Source organism: Bactrocera oleae, chromosome 3 (assembly GCF_042242935.1).
Source record: "Bactrocera oleae isolate idBacOlea1 chromosome 3, idBacOlea1, whole genome shotgun sequence".
Taxonomy (NCBI): domain Eukaryota; kingdom Metazoa; phylum Arthropoda; class Insecta; order Diptera; family Tephritidae; genus Bactrocera; species Bactrocera oleae.
This window is the reverse complement of record NC_091537.1, coordinates 24,463,509-24,482,754: the sequence shown is the minus strand read 5'-3', so window position 1 is coordinate 24,482,754 and position 19,246 is coordinate 24,463,509. Positions and strand designations below refer to the sequence as shown.

Here is a 19,246-nt window from a genome sequence, read left to right as displayed (position 1 = left end):
GCTTTTATTGCCATTTTATTGCCGTGACTGTGTGTGTGCGTGCAAATGGCTTAAAGTCAACATACGCCAGACCAGGCCATCAAGCGGACAGCAGGCGCAACATAACGTTGCACATAGGCACTCGCCTAGCCGAGCATAACACAGCGGGCAGATGCACGGTGGAAGGTAGGCGGCAAGTGGCAGGTGGCTCTTTGTTGGCGTTGACCGTGTTTACGAAAATACTATAACGCTCGCTAACGGTAACACTATCTGACGCCGAAATGCCAAACGGCAGCAGCCAGCAGCCGCGGCAATAACGCTGTGCCGTGCTACGCAGGGATAGCATCTTAATAGCCAAGTGCGCGGCAAGCAAGCGAAGTGGCAAGCAACGTGGCTACCTAGCCTGGTGGCATGCAGCTGTATAATATTAAGTTAACTTGGGCATTTGCTTCAAATGTCTTTTTTGTTGTTGCTTATATCTATCTGAGTGTATATATATGTTTGTGTGTGTGTGTACATAACTAGCCGCAGATGCAACCAGCAATTGGAGCACTTTCACTTTGCTTGTTGTTGTCGTCATCGTCATCAGTGGAATTTCATTGATTTTCTAGTTTACTTTTGCTGCCACACAGACACAGACGCACACACACACACACACCAATCAGTCGAACATACAAATACGCCAACCGAGTAACAAAAACAAACAAAACGAAAAACCGTAATATAAGTAACAAATAACAACAAACAAACGCACGCGCATCATTCGTTGTGGTCTTGTTGCCACAATTGTTGCGGCGGCTGTTATTTGTGCGGTATATGTTGCAACAATAGCAACAAAAACAGGGGCAACAACTTATGACTTCAACAACAACAGCCGCATAACCTAATACCGCCAACGTTATAGCCATCATCAGCAAACACCATCGCCAACGTCGTCACCATTGCCTTCACCAATAACGGACAACAACGAAGCGGGCTAAAAGAGCAATAAAAAACAGAAAAACACAAAATTAACAAAATCCAACTTCAGCAAAGGAAGTACATAATATTTGTAGCGGCACTAGTGATTGAAGTGGCAATGCTATCAGCCGCAGCAACAGCGACAAACATTGTCATCGTTATTAACAAGTGCATTTTGGCATACAAGCAGCGAAAACACGCACATAAACACACTGCGTTGCACTCGTATACCCACACAATTTCACCGAACTGAACTGTAATCTAACCGATGCCCCTTTTCGTCAATCGCATTAGCTTTTCAACGGTAAATTGTTTCGTACAATCCACCAACTCCACCGCGATCCTTTCATAAAATAATAGCTAATTGCTCTTCAAATCAAATTGTTTTCTTACTGTTGTAACATATATACTCGCCAAACATCATGTACAAGTTTTTAAAACTAACAGTATTTTGAATATCTTTTCCAAAGCTACAGAATTAGGACCCAGAATCTATTAGCAGATTTTACGACATTACAACAGACTCTAACTATTTTTCAGAGGTTTCTCCACATACCCTTAGTTCCTTAAAATAATATAGGTTAGATTAGGATAGGCTTGATTTTTCATGAGGCCACAAATAAATAATAAATTGAACAGCTCGAGACGCGTGTCCATTGTGATGCCCAGAACTGCTAAGTTTATCAAAAAAACCGTCGGATATCGACAAAGCGCATAAACCTGCTATTGAACCGGCCAATATCAATTCCAGCCAATTCGTCGGGTTTGTAGAAAGTCTGGCAACCGAAATATTTCAGCGTTGAATTCTTAAGCCAATTAAGGGGTCATATGGGTTTCGTCGAGCAAAAAACTGACTATTTGCAATAATTTTTTTTTCATATAAAATATGAGATATTCTATTCAAACTTTTTACTACAAGTATTTCAAAAATTTATATTTGATAAAGATTTTGTGAAATTTTCAAAGGAAAATATTCAAAATTCGTTCATTTTCGGCAGTCCGGACATCAGAACTTTTTTATTTGACGAACTATCTTTCCGACACTTGGCATTGATTATTACCGATGGTAACGGTACAATTTTCGAATAATTTGTTTAAATCGGACTACAATAGCATATAGCTGTCATACAAACTGGCCGACCAAAACCAAAATAGAGATCTTTTATATCTTTTTATGCTATAATAAATGCACCTGTGAAGGGTATTATAGTTTAGGAGCAGCCGAAATTAACATTTTTCCTTGTTTATTTGACGTTTTCTATAAAGTTCCTAGATTTCTTATCATGCCAAAATTCATTCATGTCGAACATTATCTGTGACTCGATACTCACACAGAGTCACAGAGTAATACGGCAGAGAAATTTGGTTTTCACTAATATTGTATAACCAAATGATTGTAGCTCTACTGTTTTCCTTAGCATTGTAAAATTAATTGATATATTTTAGTTTTTATCTCTTTCTTTTTCCTTGTATTCATGGAGATACTTGTAGAAGAGTATTGATTTCCAACGAAACATTTGTATGAAATGCCTCTAATTTATGCTTAATGCTTATGCTACTGACAAACAACAACACACCATATGTATAACTGTAAAAATCTTTTACAACCGAATTTATTTTACACTAAAAGTCAAACCTTACGCCCCACAGTTAAAGCAAAAAACATTTCAAAATCAAATTTTGAACGGTTTGCATACATTTCTATACTCGTACATTTATTTTCCTGCTCTAAGCTTCTGTATAACAGTAGATTTTTTTGTTTTTTTGATGGTATGTTTTAAATTTTTACAATTTAGTAGCGCTCAAAATTAGGAAAATATGTGTGGATTATGGTTTTTTAATAGACATTTAAAATTTATATAACTCATATCTCATTTGTTACGACAGGTGACAGAAAATCACAATTAACTTTTTTGACAGTTAAAAGTTGTGACCTAATTCAGCAGACATCTATATTTTTTAGGTTGGTCCTTAACTCGCAGGACGATTTTCGTGGTCAACTTTGAACTAAGCTTTCTGATTGATTGCGGGTTATACAGTATAAGGTTTCAAAAAAGATATTTTATTGTTTAATCTTATCATGGAACTATCGTTTTCAAACGACTTTATTTCAAATTTTTTACAAATTTTACATTTTCTTCAATTTCTACACTCGGAAAATATAATCGAAAGTATTAAAAAATATAAATATTATTGAAGACCACCCTAGTGTACCTGGTGTATGCATACAAGTTTTCGAAATAGCGCTTATGAACAAATATAGCAGCGCATAGCAGAGATAAATAAGACATATTTTACTAATTATTATTTTTAATTTTCACTTAATGTTAGCATGACAGAATTGTAACTGTATATAAGTGTGCCCATCTACATAATTGCATTTCAGCTCCGCTTATATTTTTGTTGTCTTTTTTCAATTTAACTGTAATTTAATGTCACGTATGTGCATATATGTAAATGTAGTGTGATTGCAGTTGAATATGAAAAATTACTTAAATCCATTTATTTGATACGTTTTTGCATTACCTTGAGTTTGTAAATTTGCTCATTATTTGATGTATGATTTTGTCTGATTGCAAATAGGTGGGGATAAAACAAGTTTTTCAAGAATTCACACAATTTCGATTGAGTGCAACACTTCACATACAAATGAACTTTTTTACTTACATTATGTACACATGTATCATATATATGTATGTATGTATGTTTGTATAGTATACTCAGCTATTTGTAAAGAAAATTAATTAAGTTACGTATACGCAATGGTTGTCTTTAAGGTGAGACACGTATACAAAACCTCAAGCCATATTTAAATATTCCTGGAATACTGAAATTGAAATATTTCCTTAAATCACATTTTAAAAATTTTAGAGAAATGCTCTTCGTTAAAACATACTATTTAGAGACTTAAGTGAGAACTGTGGAAATTTGTATGTTAAACATATTTAGTTTGTATATATATGCACAATATTATATAAATAAAATACATACAAACTACTACTAAAATACAAGACAAATAATCATTTGATTAGAAATTTCTTTTGCTTGTCTGGAATATTTCATTTGAATTCATATATAACTTATGTACACATGACGTTTTGGGTTAGTTATATAAAAATCTTTATTAGTTAATATTCGAATTCATTGAAATTTAAGGCAATTGAGCATTTTTCAAAATTTATAACATGAAGTTATACTGTTTTTGCTAATAATGGAAAGTTCATAAAATTTACGAAACTTATTGAAAGCAAAAAACTTGAATTTTGGCTGCATAGAAGCCACAATACCCCCTTCACAGGTGCATTTCTTATAGCATAAAAGGGTATGAAAAGATCCCTGTCTTGATTTTGATCCGTCAGTTTGTAAGCCAGATAAATGCTACCGTCAGCCGGTCTGAACAATATGTGCCGAGGTTGTAGCCTAGCCTTAATCAATAATCTCTGCCAAAAAATGAAATTAAAAAATTTTCTCTACAAAAACTTCATTTGGATCGGTCAGTTTGTATGGCAGTTATATACTATAATGATCCGATATCGGCGGTTTCAACATTTGAACAGTTTCTTGGAGATAAAAGACCGTATGCAGATCGATAACCCAAAAACTGAAAGACTATTTCGAGTATATACATACATATGCATAGACATACAGACATGGCTAAATCAATTCAGTTCATCACACGAATTATTTATATATGTACGAGTATATAACGGGTGATCCAAGTAGAGGTACTTTTTTCAATTCAATCTTTTTGCAAATCACGCGTGAGCCGTGTTAAGCTATCATAATAATAACCCAATTCCTCCCGCCCAACCGACGCGAGGGGATCGCGATCTCAATACGTGCGGAACTAGACGTACGAGAAAAAGCATGAGAGTTTTCTAAGTGTTGAGATCTAAAACTACTCAGCTATAAAAACAAAAATGTCAAGAGCTTAGATTTATAGTTACGATATAATAAATTTGTTATGTTTTTTTTTTTATTTTGAGAAAGCTATGAACTCTTTTTAATTTTAAAAAGTGAGTCAGATAAGTCAAATGTGCAGGAATGAGAATTAAAACGTGACATATACGGCGGAATGGTTCATTTAGTTCGAAATTTGATCTACAGGGTTTTAACAGTAAAGGTCTAAACTGCATCGAAAAGCGAACCAGAATTTTAAATTCAATTTCAGACAGTAGAACAGAGCTGCAAACCGTTTAATTCAAGATTTTGACTAAGAATATTACGCCAAGCATTTCCCTACGTCTAGAAAGTGTTTTAAACGACTAGTGTATGGATGTAGACTTACCCTAGAATAAAGTTCTTACGGTATAATCGCTGTACAATTGTTCAGACCGGACCACTAAAGCATATAGCTACCCTGCAAATATCAAAATCAAGATAAAGATCTTTTTATACTCTTTTTTTGCTATAAGAAGTGTGTTCCGGGGCCCGGCGAATCCTTTGGAGAAGAGATGCAGTAAGCTTTTCCACGGATGGATCGCAGTTAAGAGAGAAGGTAGGAAGTGGTGTCTTCTGTCGGGAGCTCTCCATCAACCCTAGTTTCACGCTACCATACCACTGTAGCGTCTTTCAAGCGGAGGTGGCTGCCATCAAGGTAGCAGTAGATATCCTACTCCAAAGTGCAGCCTCATTGGGAGAAGTGTGCATCCAGTCTGACAGCTAAGCGGCTATACTGGCTTTGAGCTCGCTGACTGTGCACTCGAAACTAATCGATGAGCCTGCTAGAGAGGGCACCCTTACCCCGATTTCATCCAATTGGAAGCGATTTGGTCCTCTTGAGTTCTAGCGCTGGAATTATGGACCTTTAGGGAGCTCAGCAAGCGCTCGTCAACAACTAGAATTTGCGGGACTGCAAGATACTTTTGCCATAAAGTGAATTCTAAGAGGTCCTCCCAACTACTTACACTTCGCAACGTCAATCTCGCCGCAATTTTAGGTGTTCTGACCTAACACTGTCGCTCTTTTCAAAAGCTGTGTGGAGTAAACCGAGGTGGAATCTTGAATTTTTCCACTTTCTTCTCTATTGCTCAGTTTTTATCAGATTGAGATTGAAATATCTCGGTGGGCACGCCCTTAAAGAACCTAGCGAGGTGCCTGGGATTGATATTAACCGCCTTAATAAATTTGTGGTGAGCTCAAAGCGCTTCGTCGATTTATGCGGTAATGCACTTTAAGGAGTTTTTGAGTAACACAAATGACGAATACCTGCCCGCTTTTGAATAAACCATGCGACTTAACCTAACCTAATAACAGTTAACCAGGAAGAAACTTTAATTATCTTAAAGAAGGTCTCACAAAGTCAATAAATTGTAAGATCTCAAGAACTTACGTACTGTAATCCTCGCTACCTCTCTTCCAATAAGCCTGAACATACCATAACCACTGGTATAAAAGACGACAAACCGACATAGGTTACTCCAATTCCCAATTTCAATAAATTGCATTCCCATCTAAGCCGACACATCAGCCTAAGGTTCAATTGTAGTGACTTGCGCTAATGAAATTGACGTGCGTGCATTTATTTTCTTTATGTTGTTCGTATCAAAGATCGGAAACGTGCAGGCAGGCAGCAAAACACGAGCAAAACAAAGCGCATGGAATAAACAATCGGCCAACAACAACAACATTACTAAAACAACAAACAAAAATAAAGAAACTAACAAGTGTATAAATACTATAAAAAATTATATGATGGCATAAAAAATGGCAAATCCAAACCAGACTATCAAGTTAAACATAGAGACTAAGAAGAAGAAATTATAGAGTGCAACTTTATCAAGTGTATGTGTGTGTGTATTGCTGGTGTGTGTGCGAGGCTGGAGGCGCGATCGCCTGGCTAACTACGGAGGCGCTTAGATAAATACTACGCCAAGTAGCTGCGTATTTGCACATACATACATGAGTGTGTGTGTGTGTAAGCTGGCCATCGGCTGGCGCACCGCTTGGGAAAGCATTCGCACTGGCGATTTCATGCGCAATGCGATGCAGAAAAATTGCCGCTGTTACACTTTTCGACATTCATTCATTACGATGCAATGCAGCTAACCACAATCACAACAACGACAACAATAACAGCACAAGCTAGCAGCAATATCATCATCAACACTAACGCTACGCGGCACTGTGCGGCTATGCGGCCACTATCTGCTTGCGGCCAGCAACTGGCGACTGGCGACTGGTTGCATGCTTGTTGACTGCCTGCTAGTTTGTGATGAAAATTGAAACAATTTCCGATGTCACTCTCACTTTTTATGGTCGCAGTGGAGCAGTGAAAAGCCGCACAAAACATGCAACACACGCGAACACACACGGGCTGGTGTTCGTACAGAAAATGTGCAACAAGAAGACGGCCAAGCGGTGATTACAACACTTGTCCACTGGAAAGTGCATCAGCGCCAGCAATGGTAATGGTAACGACAGCGTTACCATCATATTGTGTGTGTTGCAGCAGTGACATCGGCCAAATCACATCGCTTTTTGCTCCGCCAGCTGCCACAAGCTGTCGCTAGATTGCTCGCATTTTATTTTTGCATTCACTGTTGTTGCTGTTGCTGTTGTTATTGCTGTGCTGTTATGCTTTGCTTGGCGTTTTACGAGTGTCACAGCGGCTTGTGTTGTTGTGGTGGTTGCTGCATGTACAAGTATGTTACTGTATTTTATTAATGTAGCACTATTGCGCGACGCTTCTATTTTGGGTTTCGAATTGCAAGCGCTGATGCGCGTACAACGAGTGTACTCCATGCCGTGTGTGCCCGAATCCTGTCCGCAACGCTATCAACCAACTTTGCGCGCGCGGATATTTGTTATCGTGGCCCAGCGCACACCAACAAGCCAACTTACACACACACACAAGTACTCTCGCCAGCTCACACATGTTGCCACTGGAGCTTCTCAATCGTTGCGGACCGCTGCGTCGCACACTGTCACCGCGGCCAAGTGCCAATCGGTCGGTGGCTTCGCCGCGTTGCTGATGTAACAGTGGGTTTAATTTTCCATTTCAGTGCATGGAATGTTTTTCTTCGGATTACTCTCGTTTTTCATTGTTGCGGTTGATTATGCTCACGTCTGCAGCATGTTTTTGTTTTCGTTTTTGTTATTGCTTTTGCTTTTGCAGCATGCAGGCTGGATTGGTGCGCATCATAATGCAATTGCAGTTGATCCGACGGCTTTTGTTGTTGTTGTTCTTTTCTAGTTTATTCACTTTAAATGAATTAAAAATCAGTTTAACTTGACAACGGTAATTTTTGTGTTTTCATTTTTCTCACCGATTTCCTTTTTGTTTTTACTTTCCTTCGCTTGTCATAATTTACTTTTGCTTTCGCAGAAAGAAGCAACCGCATCTCTGGAAATTGTCAACACCGCATCACGTTCAGTCTGGTTTCGCGTTCAGCTGCGGTGTTATTTCAGTGACGGTTAAAATAAAGAAATTTAATGAATAAAAACCATTAATAAATATACATGAATAATTTATATCACTAGTATCCAGAATCCAATTGCAGGTTTACCAATATTTAAACTGATTATTTCATCTATATTATTTGATTAGCCTTTCCGGTTTACTACTCCCAATTGAAACCGTGTAACAACAAAACCTCACCCTGCTAAGCCAATGTCACCGCCTTTCACTGTCAAACCTTATTCTAAATTTACGAATGAATGAACTTACTTGCAGTAAACTATTCGACATAGATGGCCTAGTCTCAGTTTTCAATTTTGCCTCTCATCTATTTACAGTCACTCTACTCTGTATGTAAAAGGCGTTTTTTTAGACATGTGGTTTTCAAGAAAAATTAAATGCATATAATTTGATGATATGGCCAAGAATTTAGCTTTATTTTAAAGATAAGGCTGGCTCAAATAAATTCCACCCAAATTTCGAAGACTCTTAGCAGCAATTGAGGCCGTATGTTTGCAATAACTCGCCAAATATTCTCCTCCAAGGCATCAATCGTATCGGTTTATCTAGGTAGACAAGAGACTTCACAGAACCCCACAAAAAATAGTCCAGCGTTGTTAAATAGCACGATCTTGGAGACCACGTCATAGGCTCACGACGCGAGAAAATGCGCTCACCAAAAGTTTATTTCAATATATTGATTGTTTCATTAGCTTATTGGAACTAATGGGCGTCCACATCAACATCATCTAATCCAGACACAAAAAAGTCAACAATTATGGCTCTATGAAAAAAAATACTCTATAACTTTGCTACAAAACAATGCTCAACTCGATAAAATGTATTACATTCTTTTAACTCAGCTTTCAAAGAGATGGTCGATTATGTTGCACTTGCACAGTCAAAACAACGTTTTTTGTCAAAAACTCAAATGGAGAGAACTTCTTGTATTGGCACCGCGCTGAGGGTATCACCAATTTTTTCAGGCAGCTAAGATCGATTTATCCAAGTGGTCACATTTTCCGAAGTCGCAATATCCGAGATTTGATAACCTCGGTATTCCTTAAGATAGATGATTCTTCATCTTCATCTAGGCCACTTTAACAACTGACGTTTGTGAAGCGCAAGCTTGCCTTTTTAAAGTCTAAAAAAAAATATTCCTCACAAGAGCTTGATTCCGATCGTTCAGTTTGTATGTCAGCTATATGTTATGCTATAGTGATCCAATCTGAACAATTTCTTCGGGACAAACTTCGTGGCTAACTTATTGTACCCTGTTCACGGTATAAAAATGTATTTTACGGTTACCAGTGTAAAGTAGATCAACTAGTCACCATTATGTTCATTAGTATTCTAATTTCCTTTTTGTTGCATATTTTTTCAAATTATCCTAAATAAAATGTTATTCATTTCTATATGGAAATATATTTAATGTCCTTTTATTACTTTGGTTCGCCGACTAAGCGGTTGACCCGATCTTCCTGCGAATAATAAACAGGAACTAAGGAGAAAAAATACCAAAGCTCGGAACCATTAAATTTGAAAGTAAACCTTTAAATCTAAAGCTTTCACGGCTTTAGGAAAAATATTGCTCTTTCAACTTTTAATGTCTAATTTAAGCAAACATTTTCTTCTCCTCGTTGTCAATAAAGTTTTCAAACCATTAGCCCAGGACACATTGTTCGTACATATACAAACAATACGTAAAGCTGTTAACTTTTATGTGCAGCGAAAATAATTAAGTAACTAAGTAAGCATGCTAAAAGTATGGCAATGTTTACTCAAATTTAAGCATCGCTATTATTATTGAGTATTTGTGTTTTGTGGGCATTCATGAGCGCTAAACACTTTTACTCTAACTAATAAAAAGGCAATTCGGTCTTCCCACATTCCTAAGGCATAGCAAAAAAGAGGAGATAGTGTTTATAGTGCAATAACTGTACAGGATGTGAAATACTTAAAGTTTATAGCTTACCAAAATTTGACTTAACATTTTTTAGCAAACAATTATTTTATTTTTTTTAAACTGGAATTACCCTAAGAGAAAACCTATTGGATCTGTTTTTTGTTTTTTTCTCCTTTAATAAACCATGTCAAACAATTCCAATGCAACACTGCATATGCCAACTATCAACTGCATTATTCATCAAGTAACGTTGAAAATAGCTCTTGGTGAAACTGGTGTAACTAACACTACTTTGTTTATTTTATATATAATCTATTTACATTCTATAATCCATTTTTACTTTTTCCGCAGAGTGCTATACGAAATACTTAAATAATATTCGTTAAGTGTTTTGAAATTTCGAAGTTTTTGTCGATATTTTTGGATTGAATGAAATCAGTTTGTGTCTTGGGTCTTTATTTCCAAAAGATAACTTCGACTGATCTTAGGTAGAATATACGATTTAGCAATGAGTTGCTTAAATCGCCTGATTGTACCGTTAAAGCTTTGATAATGTTTCTAAAGCTGTCCCTTTATACGAGAAACACTATGTTGTCCGCATTAAACAAAACGAAATTTTTCAGGGTTATCTTTCTATATGCAATTTTAAACTTTCGACTATATAATGTCTCCTCATAATGCCCTCATAAAATCAGTGCTTCAATAAATTATCTTATTTGTAGGGTTTTCCTACAGGGTAGCGTTTGTGACTTTTAAACAGCCGCACTTATGCATGTATTTTTGTGATTTTCAGCTACCCGCTTGTCACTTTATAGGCACCTTTAGTAGTGTCTTGCTATCACCACAATATATATGCACACACACACACACTCATTTGCAACTTGTACAAAATGTCATAAAAGCCGCTGTTAGCGCTTAAGACCGCAGAGCGAAGACGCTAATGTAATTCAGTGCAAGTGTGCAATTTTTATGGCGTTTACAATGATTTCACTTTTGCACTGTCTTCTCCGCGAAAGATGAGGAGGCGGTAGCAAATTGCAGCAACGGTGGCAACTACGCCAAAGGTCAACTTGTGACAAATATGTGCAGTATTGCGGCTTTTCTGGCAAAAATGCATTTATTTTTTTTTTTTTTGGTTTTTTACTTTTTCCATAACTTTCGTAATGCCACACTCAGCAACTGCAGTTCAGCGCGCGAATTTCACTTTTTATGAAAACACAAATTAAAAGCAACAACTTTCCATCAATTAAAAGCTTTGTTCAAAGAAGTTACATAATGTCAAGTAAAACTGTCGCATTATTACAATTTCCACTTCGCGGATGGCCTATTTCTTGATGTGCAAATGCTATGGCTCAAGGTCGCAGTTGCAACCGCAAAACAAACGCACATATTCCCAAAGCAGACAACGGCTTTGAAACACTTTTATCGCATTTATAGTATTTTGCTGCATGTTTCCCATCGTTTGGAACATGCCTACTTTATGTGGAAACTTGCCACGGGCTTCCGAAACAATGCACCGCTTTGGATAGCGCCGATCGCTCTCGGTTGCATTGTCCGCCAGAAAGTCTCACACGCGTGCATATTCGACTAACTGCACTTAACCGGTAGGTTTGGGGATTTGCATAAATTGTCGCCGAGTTCTACATTTGCTACTCAACTCCAACGGCATTCAAAGTAGCTTCGCGATGCGATAATATCTTTGGGTCGGTTCAAACGTTTTGTCCGCTTTAATGTGCTACTGCACGCGAAACTATATTAACGCATTTAGCGAGTACAGGAGCGGAGTGGATCAGATGGAGCTATGGCCCGCGAGAAGGTGATATGGTATTTTCATAATTAATCGCACTAGCCGATCTGATTTGCGCGGAGTGTTGCAGTTTAACTCTCCGAAACGAAAATATTATTCTTGACAATAGTACGAAGTTTCGAGAGAGTTATGGCAGTTATTTTAGGTTTGAAAGCTATTTGCTTACAATGCCAAAGTATAACAAGTTTTATGTTTACAGTAATTACTCTCGAGTAATCAACAAAAATGTCGAAAAATTGCTTTGGGGAATTTCGAATATAAAATAATTCAGTGATTGTCGTGAGATCGTAGATCATACATATATACTTCTTTTAAAGATGATAAAAAAAATCTCTCTCTCGAAATGTCAAAAAATTTAAAGAAATAATATACGGAGAACTCAATAGTTAATATCCAAAAACTGTTAATCTCTCAGAATGTTATAAACCTTAAAGCTGATCCACTTTCTACGAGGCGCACAAAAGGACTAAAAATGGTCATTTATAGGTCATAAACTCATAATGATTTCTCTCTAGACAAACAGATATTGTAGCACGAGTTAGAACCTAACATTTCCAATAAACTTTAAAATACTACATGACTAGTCTAAATAAATTTGTTTTATGAGGCTTTAAATAGGTGTTGCTTTTTATGAGTATTAAGTTTTTTGTCTTAATAGCGGCCTAAACAACCAACAGAGAATTAACTGCAAGTGCGGTTAGGAACAAAAACCTTATGGCCAATTTTAAGCCGAAACATATTTGAAAGAGATATACGAAGGGCAGCATTGTTCAATGTACACCCTTGATTTCCCAAGCGCACATGCGCCCGATAAATGTTGAAAAAAAGGCTCGCGGAATGCTGTCATCTACGACCCGCATATGAAAAGACGCATGCCGCGTCCATTGTTTGCGTATGACAAAAAATCGCACTAAATAAATTGCATACAAACACACACATACACCAAATAATTGCTACTTACTTGCATAGGCAAGCTTGGGATGGCTTCGGTTGCTGGAGCTGAGATGACGCACCTCCATCACAACCGTTTTCCGATCGACCTTAGAATACTTTGGCACATCGCAACACCGCCGGCATTTTGTTACACATTGCATAATACTCACAGTGCAAACAATTCTTTACCATTGTCTCAGGGGCGTACATACATACATGTCTCTCCACGTAAATGTGTGCAATTAAGCGCTAAGTTGAGGCTTTTAGACCTTAAATTGGTTTATCGTCGTTTGAAAATTTTTAAGCGACTGGCAATGCGGCGACCAAATCACATGTCATGCGTCGAGGCATATGTGGCAACAATGGAGGTTGAAACAGCTGCAGCAACTTGTTCTTTTGTTTTTGAAAACGGAAACAATAATTTAATTGTTACGAAAGAAAATGATCTGTAGGGATTGATATATTCCCTGTGAAGACGTTAGTGTTCAATGTCATGTACCAATGTTCGTCATATTTTTGCTTGAATGTACTGTACATTCCAACATAACCTCTCACCTTTATAGATAGATTTAAGAATCGTCTTGAGAACCTTATATTTCTTGCAACGAAATGATACTACTAGTGTTAGTGACAACGATACATGGCATAATATCACGGATTTTCGAAATCCTATAGAATTAATCTTACATTCGGTTCCCAATACTGCCTTCCCTTCCAGAGAAGAGTTGGAAACGAATGAGGTGGACAGAGACACAAGGATAAGCATCTGTACGGATAGATCCAAACTAGATAAACGAGTGGGAGGTGGTGTCTTTTAAGCAAAATTAGATACCAGAATCGCCTTCCGACTACCAGACCACTGCAGTGTCTTCGAAGCGGAGGTTACTGCAATTAAAGAAAACTAACAAAGAGTGCTCACAACAAGAAATGTATTTATTTATACAGGTAGCCAAGAGACTTTGAAATCACTAAAGTTTTCACCACAGATAATGAATGAATACCTTGCTTTCATAGTGGATCTAACATCCTATTTGATGATAAGCCTGCAATGGGTTCTTGGACATAGTGATAGAATTATATTAGATTAGGAACAAGCCAGAGCAGACATCACCCTACAATTAGTACATCCACATTCTTTCCAGAGTACAGACGTCAATCCCATTGATCACCTGTAAGCCTATTTGGAGACAAAGTTACGAGAGCGCAAAGTTAATAGCAAAAGTGAGGTCAAGGTTGCTTTTCAGGAAATATGGGCAAATATACCTCTTGAACTTACACAAAATTTGGTGCATTCTTTGAATAGAAGCCGTGATAGAGGCCAAAGATTCCCACACAAATAATTAATTTTTCGTAAAGAGTCTTGTAATGTACAATTTTTTATTTGGTCTTCGAAAAGGGAGTTATTTTGGATTTTTTAACTTACAAGTATCACAAAAAACTGAATTTTTAAAAACAAATTTCAATTACTTTCTGAAAATTAATAAAACGGCCTTTTTCACTTTTAGAAGCAACTCAAAAGCATAAATAATTTTGGAGATATGTAGGGTTTGCGATTGTTTTAAATCAAAAATCCCAAAATCGAAATTATAAAGTTAAAATTAAAATTTTTGTTTGGTTTTTGGCACAAATTTTTTAAATCCAGGGATTAAGCATGTAATAATTATTTTTTATTAAGATTTTCTGGATTACAAAATAAAAAGAATTGATGCAAATTGTAATTCTATTATTTTTTTAATGCATAATTTGCAAGACTGGAAATAAGAGATTTTTACTGTAGACTACATACTTTCCGAACTTGTCTGGTAACTAGAGAGTAAAATATAAGTACTCTCACACAAGTGTTCAAAATCTGTTACATTATGATAATGCTGAAAAGATAGTGAGAAACATAAAAAACTTCAATGGATTCTTGCTTGTTTAACCCAGACCAGACCCAAAGACCCAAACACTAGAGAACAAGTTAGGAGCTTTTACTTAAAGAGAGTTAGTTGGCAGATAGTACGCAAACACTAAATTGTTATAGTAAATCAATATAATATTCGTATTCTTTTATTCGTAAATAAACACAAAACAGCTGAACTGAATTTGAAACTAAAAACATTCCTAACTTAAACAAATAAGGAAGGGCTAAGTTCGGATGTAACCGAACATTTTATACTCTCGCAAAATCAAATGGTATACTCGTTGTGGATTGGTCGATATTTTCGGTAAAAGATCAACTATGGGCACTGGGGTCCACATATTCAGTACCTAGGGGTTTGAACAGTTTTGGTTCGATTTAGACCAAAAAATGGTCACAAGATGGCATACTTTAAAAGTATTATTCACGCAAAGTTTTACCCCGATAAATTTATTGTGCTTGATTTGCATAGTGGAAAGTGAAAAAATCAAATGACATTTAAAATGGTGTTATATGGAAAATAGGCGTGGTTATAATCCGATTTCGCCCATTTTCGCACTATAACATAGAAATATGAATGTTATGTACCGAATTTAGTTGAAATCGGTTAAGCAGATCCCAAGATATGGGTTTTCACCTCAAAGTGGGCGGTGTCATAAAGTCATCTCATACAAACCCAGAGATAAAATTTAATGTCTCTGGCGTGTTTAGTGCTTGGTTTATCGCTCTTTTAGTAGTTTTAACAATACCGTTATATGGGTAGTGGGCGGGCTTGTCACCCGATTTCACCCATTTTTACACCGTCAATAGAGGTTCATTTGTTCACAGTGAGTTTTGTTGTCCTAGCTGTATAGGAGATATGCACATTAAACTTATTAGGGCGCGGGACCACGCCCACTTTTAAATAAAATCCCTAATGTGATCCTGTATACCAAATAAGAGTCTTGTATCTTGTTGTGGAGCTTAGTTATGGCAATTTATTTGTTTTTGATTAATGACGTTTTGTGGGCGTGACAGTGGTCCGATTACGCCCATCTGCAATACCAACCGTCTTACGGTACCAAGAAATATGTGTACCAAGTTTCATAAGGATATCTCAATTTTTACTTAAGTTACAGCTTGCACAGATGGACGGACGCACGGACAGACAGTCACCCGAATTTCAACTCATCTCTTTATCCTGATCATTTATATATACATAACCCTATATCTAACTCGATTAGTTTTAGGTGTTACAAACTACCGTTAAGTGAACAAAACTATTATACTCTGTAGCAACAAGTTGCGAGAATATAAAAATAAGAACTTCTATTATACAGTTAATAAGGCTGACAAATAAAAACGCTTTCATAAATATCTACAATATTTCTCATTAACGGCATGACATGACCTCTTAAGAGTTGCCCTAGTCTATCACAAACTGTCACAAGCCCACGGAATCTTAGTAACGCACTCAATCCACTGAGGCTTGGCGCTCACACCACCCGTAAATTAATGAATGCTTTTAAAGCTAATGTCAAATTACCTAAGCATCCAGTTCGCAAAACGAATTCATTTCACTTTCAAATCGTCCGTCAGTCAATGAGCTCTATTTTGTTAGATGTCAAACTTTTCGCTAGAGCGTTTGATGTTGACGATCACGACACCACGGTAAGTGAAAGCAGTTTGAAGCCGCGCCCACAAATCAACAACAACGCATTCACCGCCAATCATAAATATAAATATAGTTAATTGAAACACACATATGTATATATATATAGTTGTACATATGTATGTAGGTGTGGATATATAGCATTATATATTAGCGATTGACGGAAGCAATTTGGCTCAAACGATAGATAACAAACGGTGCGTCTTCTGTCTAAGCACCTCGCTAAGAGTATGAGACACGTATGAGTATATTTGGCTACGTCAACATTTGTTCACACATTGCTATATACAAACAAATATGAAAATATAAAAATAAATGTTATGACAATAAGTTATTTTCGAAGCCTAGAATGACAACTATTCTCGCAGCTTAATAAATAAACGCAGAGCACATATGTACAAGTATATATGTATGTACATATAGTGAATATGTACGCTATATACGAAAGTAATAACCCTGTCGGAAACTCAGTTGTATGTGTAGCTATCGCCTGCTGTCCTTGTCATGGGAGAACTCAATAATTTTTACATTTTTAGCATTTATTATACCCTGAACAAGATATATTCAATTTGCCACGAAGTTTGTAACATCTACAAGGAAACGTCAGAGTGCCCATAAAATAAATACATATATTATATAAATGTTCTACATAACGAGCTGAGTCGATTTAGCCATATCCGCCTGTCTGTCTGACTGTCTGTATAAACCCGATGTAGGGACTACTTTTTAATATATCGATCAGAAATTTTGTAGACATCTTTTTCCCTTCAAGAAGCTGTTCATTTGTCGGAAGCGCCGATATCGGACTACTACAAGTACAACTTAAAGCTCCCATACAAACTGAATGAGCGGAATCAACTGTTTGTAAGTAAAGCCTTTTCATTTGACGAGATTTTTTTTTGATGCGTTGTTTTCCAAGGTAACTCCAAAAAAATTATTCGGAGCAGACAACTATAGCATATTGCTGATATACAAACTGGCCGATCAAAATACAGTTCTTGTATGGAATATTTTGTATTTGTGAAGGGTAATATAGCTTCGTTTTTTCTTTTTACGTTAACAACGCAATGGATGAACACGTAGTGAGCGGTGACTTGGTTAGATCTTGAGTTTATTAAGAATTTATGAGTTTTGTCTACGCCTACAATTATAGTGCAACCACCTAAATCTATTCTGTATTCTAGTAAAACTAGTCTGTAAAATGTGAACTAAACTTAGCAGAGTTGATCATAGACGTTATTATTATTTAAGACAAGAGCACTCGGCTATATCAAGCAGAAAAATGGCGAATCGAAAACAGCTTTAATATGTTGAGCCTGGGCCTAGGTCAATAGTGATATATGACATCTACAAACCAGTTTGAGCCATTTGTTATAGTCATAACATTTTGGTGTTCTGCAGTTCGCTGACCCTTTAACGCCCTGTTTCGGCAGAGGCTTACCCGATTATTCGACAAGCTTTGACATTCATTTGTAGGAAGCCAAATAATATTATTTTTATACTCTTGCAACATTTTGCTACAGTGAGTATATGGTAATAGTTTTGTTCACCTAACGGTTGTTTGTATCACCTAAAACTAATCGAGATAGATATGGGGTTATGTATATATAAATGATCAGGATGACGAGACGAGTAAAAATCCGGGTGATTGTCTAACCGTCCGTCCGTCTGTGCAAGCTGAAACTTTAGTAAGTATTGAGATATGTTGATGAAACTTGGTACACATATTCCTTGGCACCCAAGGGAGGTTGGTATTGTAAATGAAAACTTTTAAAGTGCCATAACTAAGCCGCAAATTAAGATGCAAAACTATAATTTGGTACAGGAGATCGCAGTAGCCAGGGACACGTGGGCTAAACATTTTTTAAAGTGAACGTGGCTCCGCCTCTAAATGGTTTAATGTACATATCTTCCAAACCGCTTAAAACATATGAACCTATGGTAACTTGATGAGAAGAAGTTATTTTACCACCGGATCGGATATTAGCAACGCCCACTCCCCATATAACAATTATGTTGCAAACTACTTAAAGTACGATTACTGATTTCAGATGATGAAAGAAATGGATCAAAGGATATATATTAAATTTTGCGTTAATAATCGAACAAAATGTTCCAAGGAATTTGAAATGTTTGTCTCAAAAAATTGTTTATAAGTGTTGATGACGATGAGCATCCTGGAGGTGCGACAACGTCAACAAGCGAAGAAAACATCGAAACAGTGAAAAAAAGAACAGTTGTTCTTGAAAATCATCGAGTCACTATTAGGGAAGTTACAAAGGATGTTGGCATATCAATCAGCTCATGTCATTCAATTTTCTAGAATGTTTTCGGTATGAAACATGTGGTGGCGACGTTTATTCCGAAATTGCTAAATTTTGAGCAAAAGCAATGTCACATTAGTATCGCTCAGGAATTGTTGAATAACATCAAAAACGATCCGAGTTTGCTCAAACCACCAGATTTGGCACCCTGCAACTTTTTACTATTCTCAAAACTGAAGAAACCACTGCAAGGAAAGCGTTTTGCCACAATTTATGAGATCAAGTCAAGTCAGAATCGAAAAAAGAGCTGATGGCCATACCGAAAAGCGAATTCAGAAGCCTTTCGAGGATTGGAAAAAGCGTTGGCACAAGTGTATTATATCCGAGGGGGACTACTTTAATCGAGTCAAAATAGATTTCGATGCATAAATAAGTACTTTTAAAACA

The 19,246-nt window shown here is 36.7% G+C and overlaps 1 protein-coding gene across 8 annotated transcripts in view; it reads left to right on the top strand.

Moving 5' to 3' along the window:
- The window catches only part of LOC106618432 (uncharacterized), a 42,007-nt gene that overhangs the window by 19,069 nt on the left and 3,692 nt on the right, over positions 1–19,246 (top strand). The window lies entirely within an intron of this gene.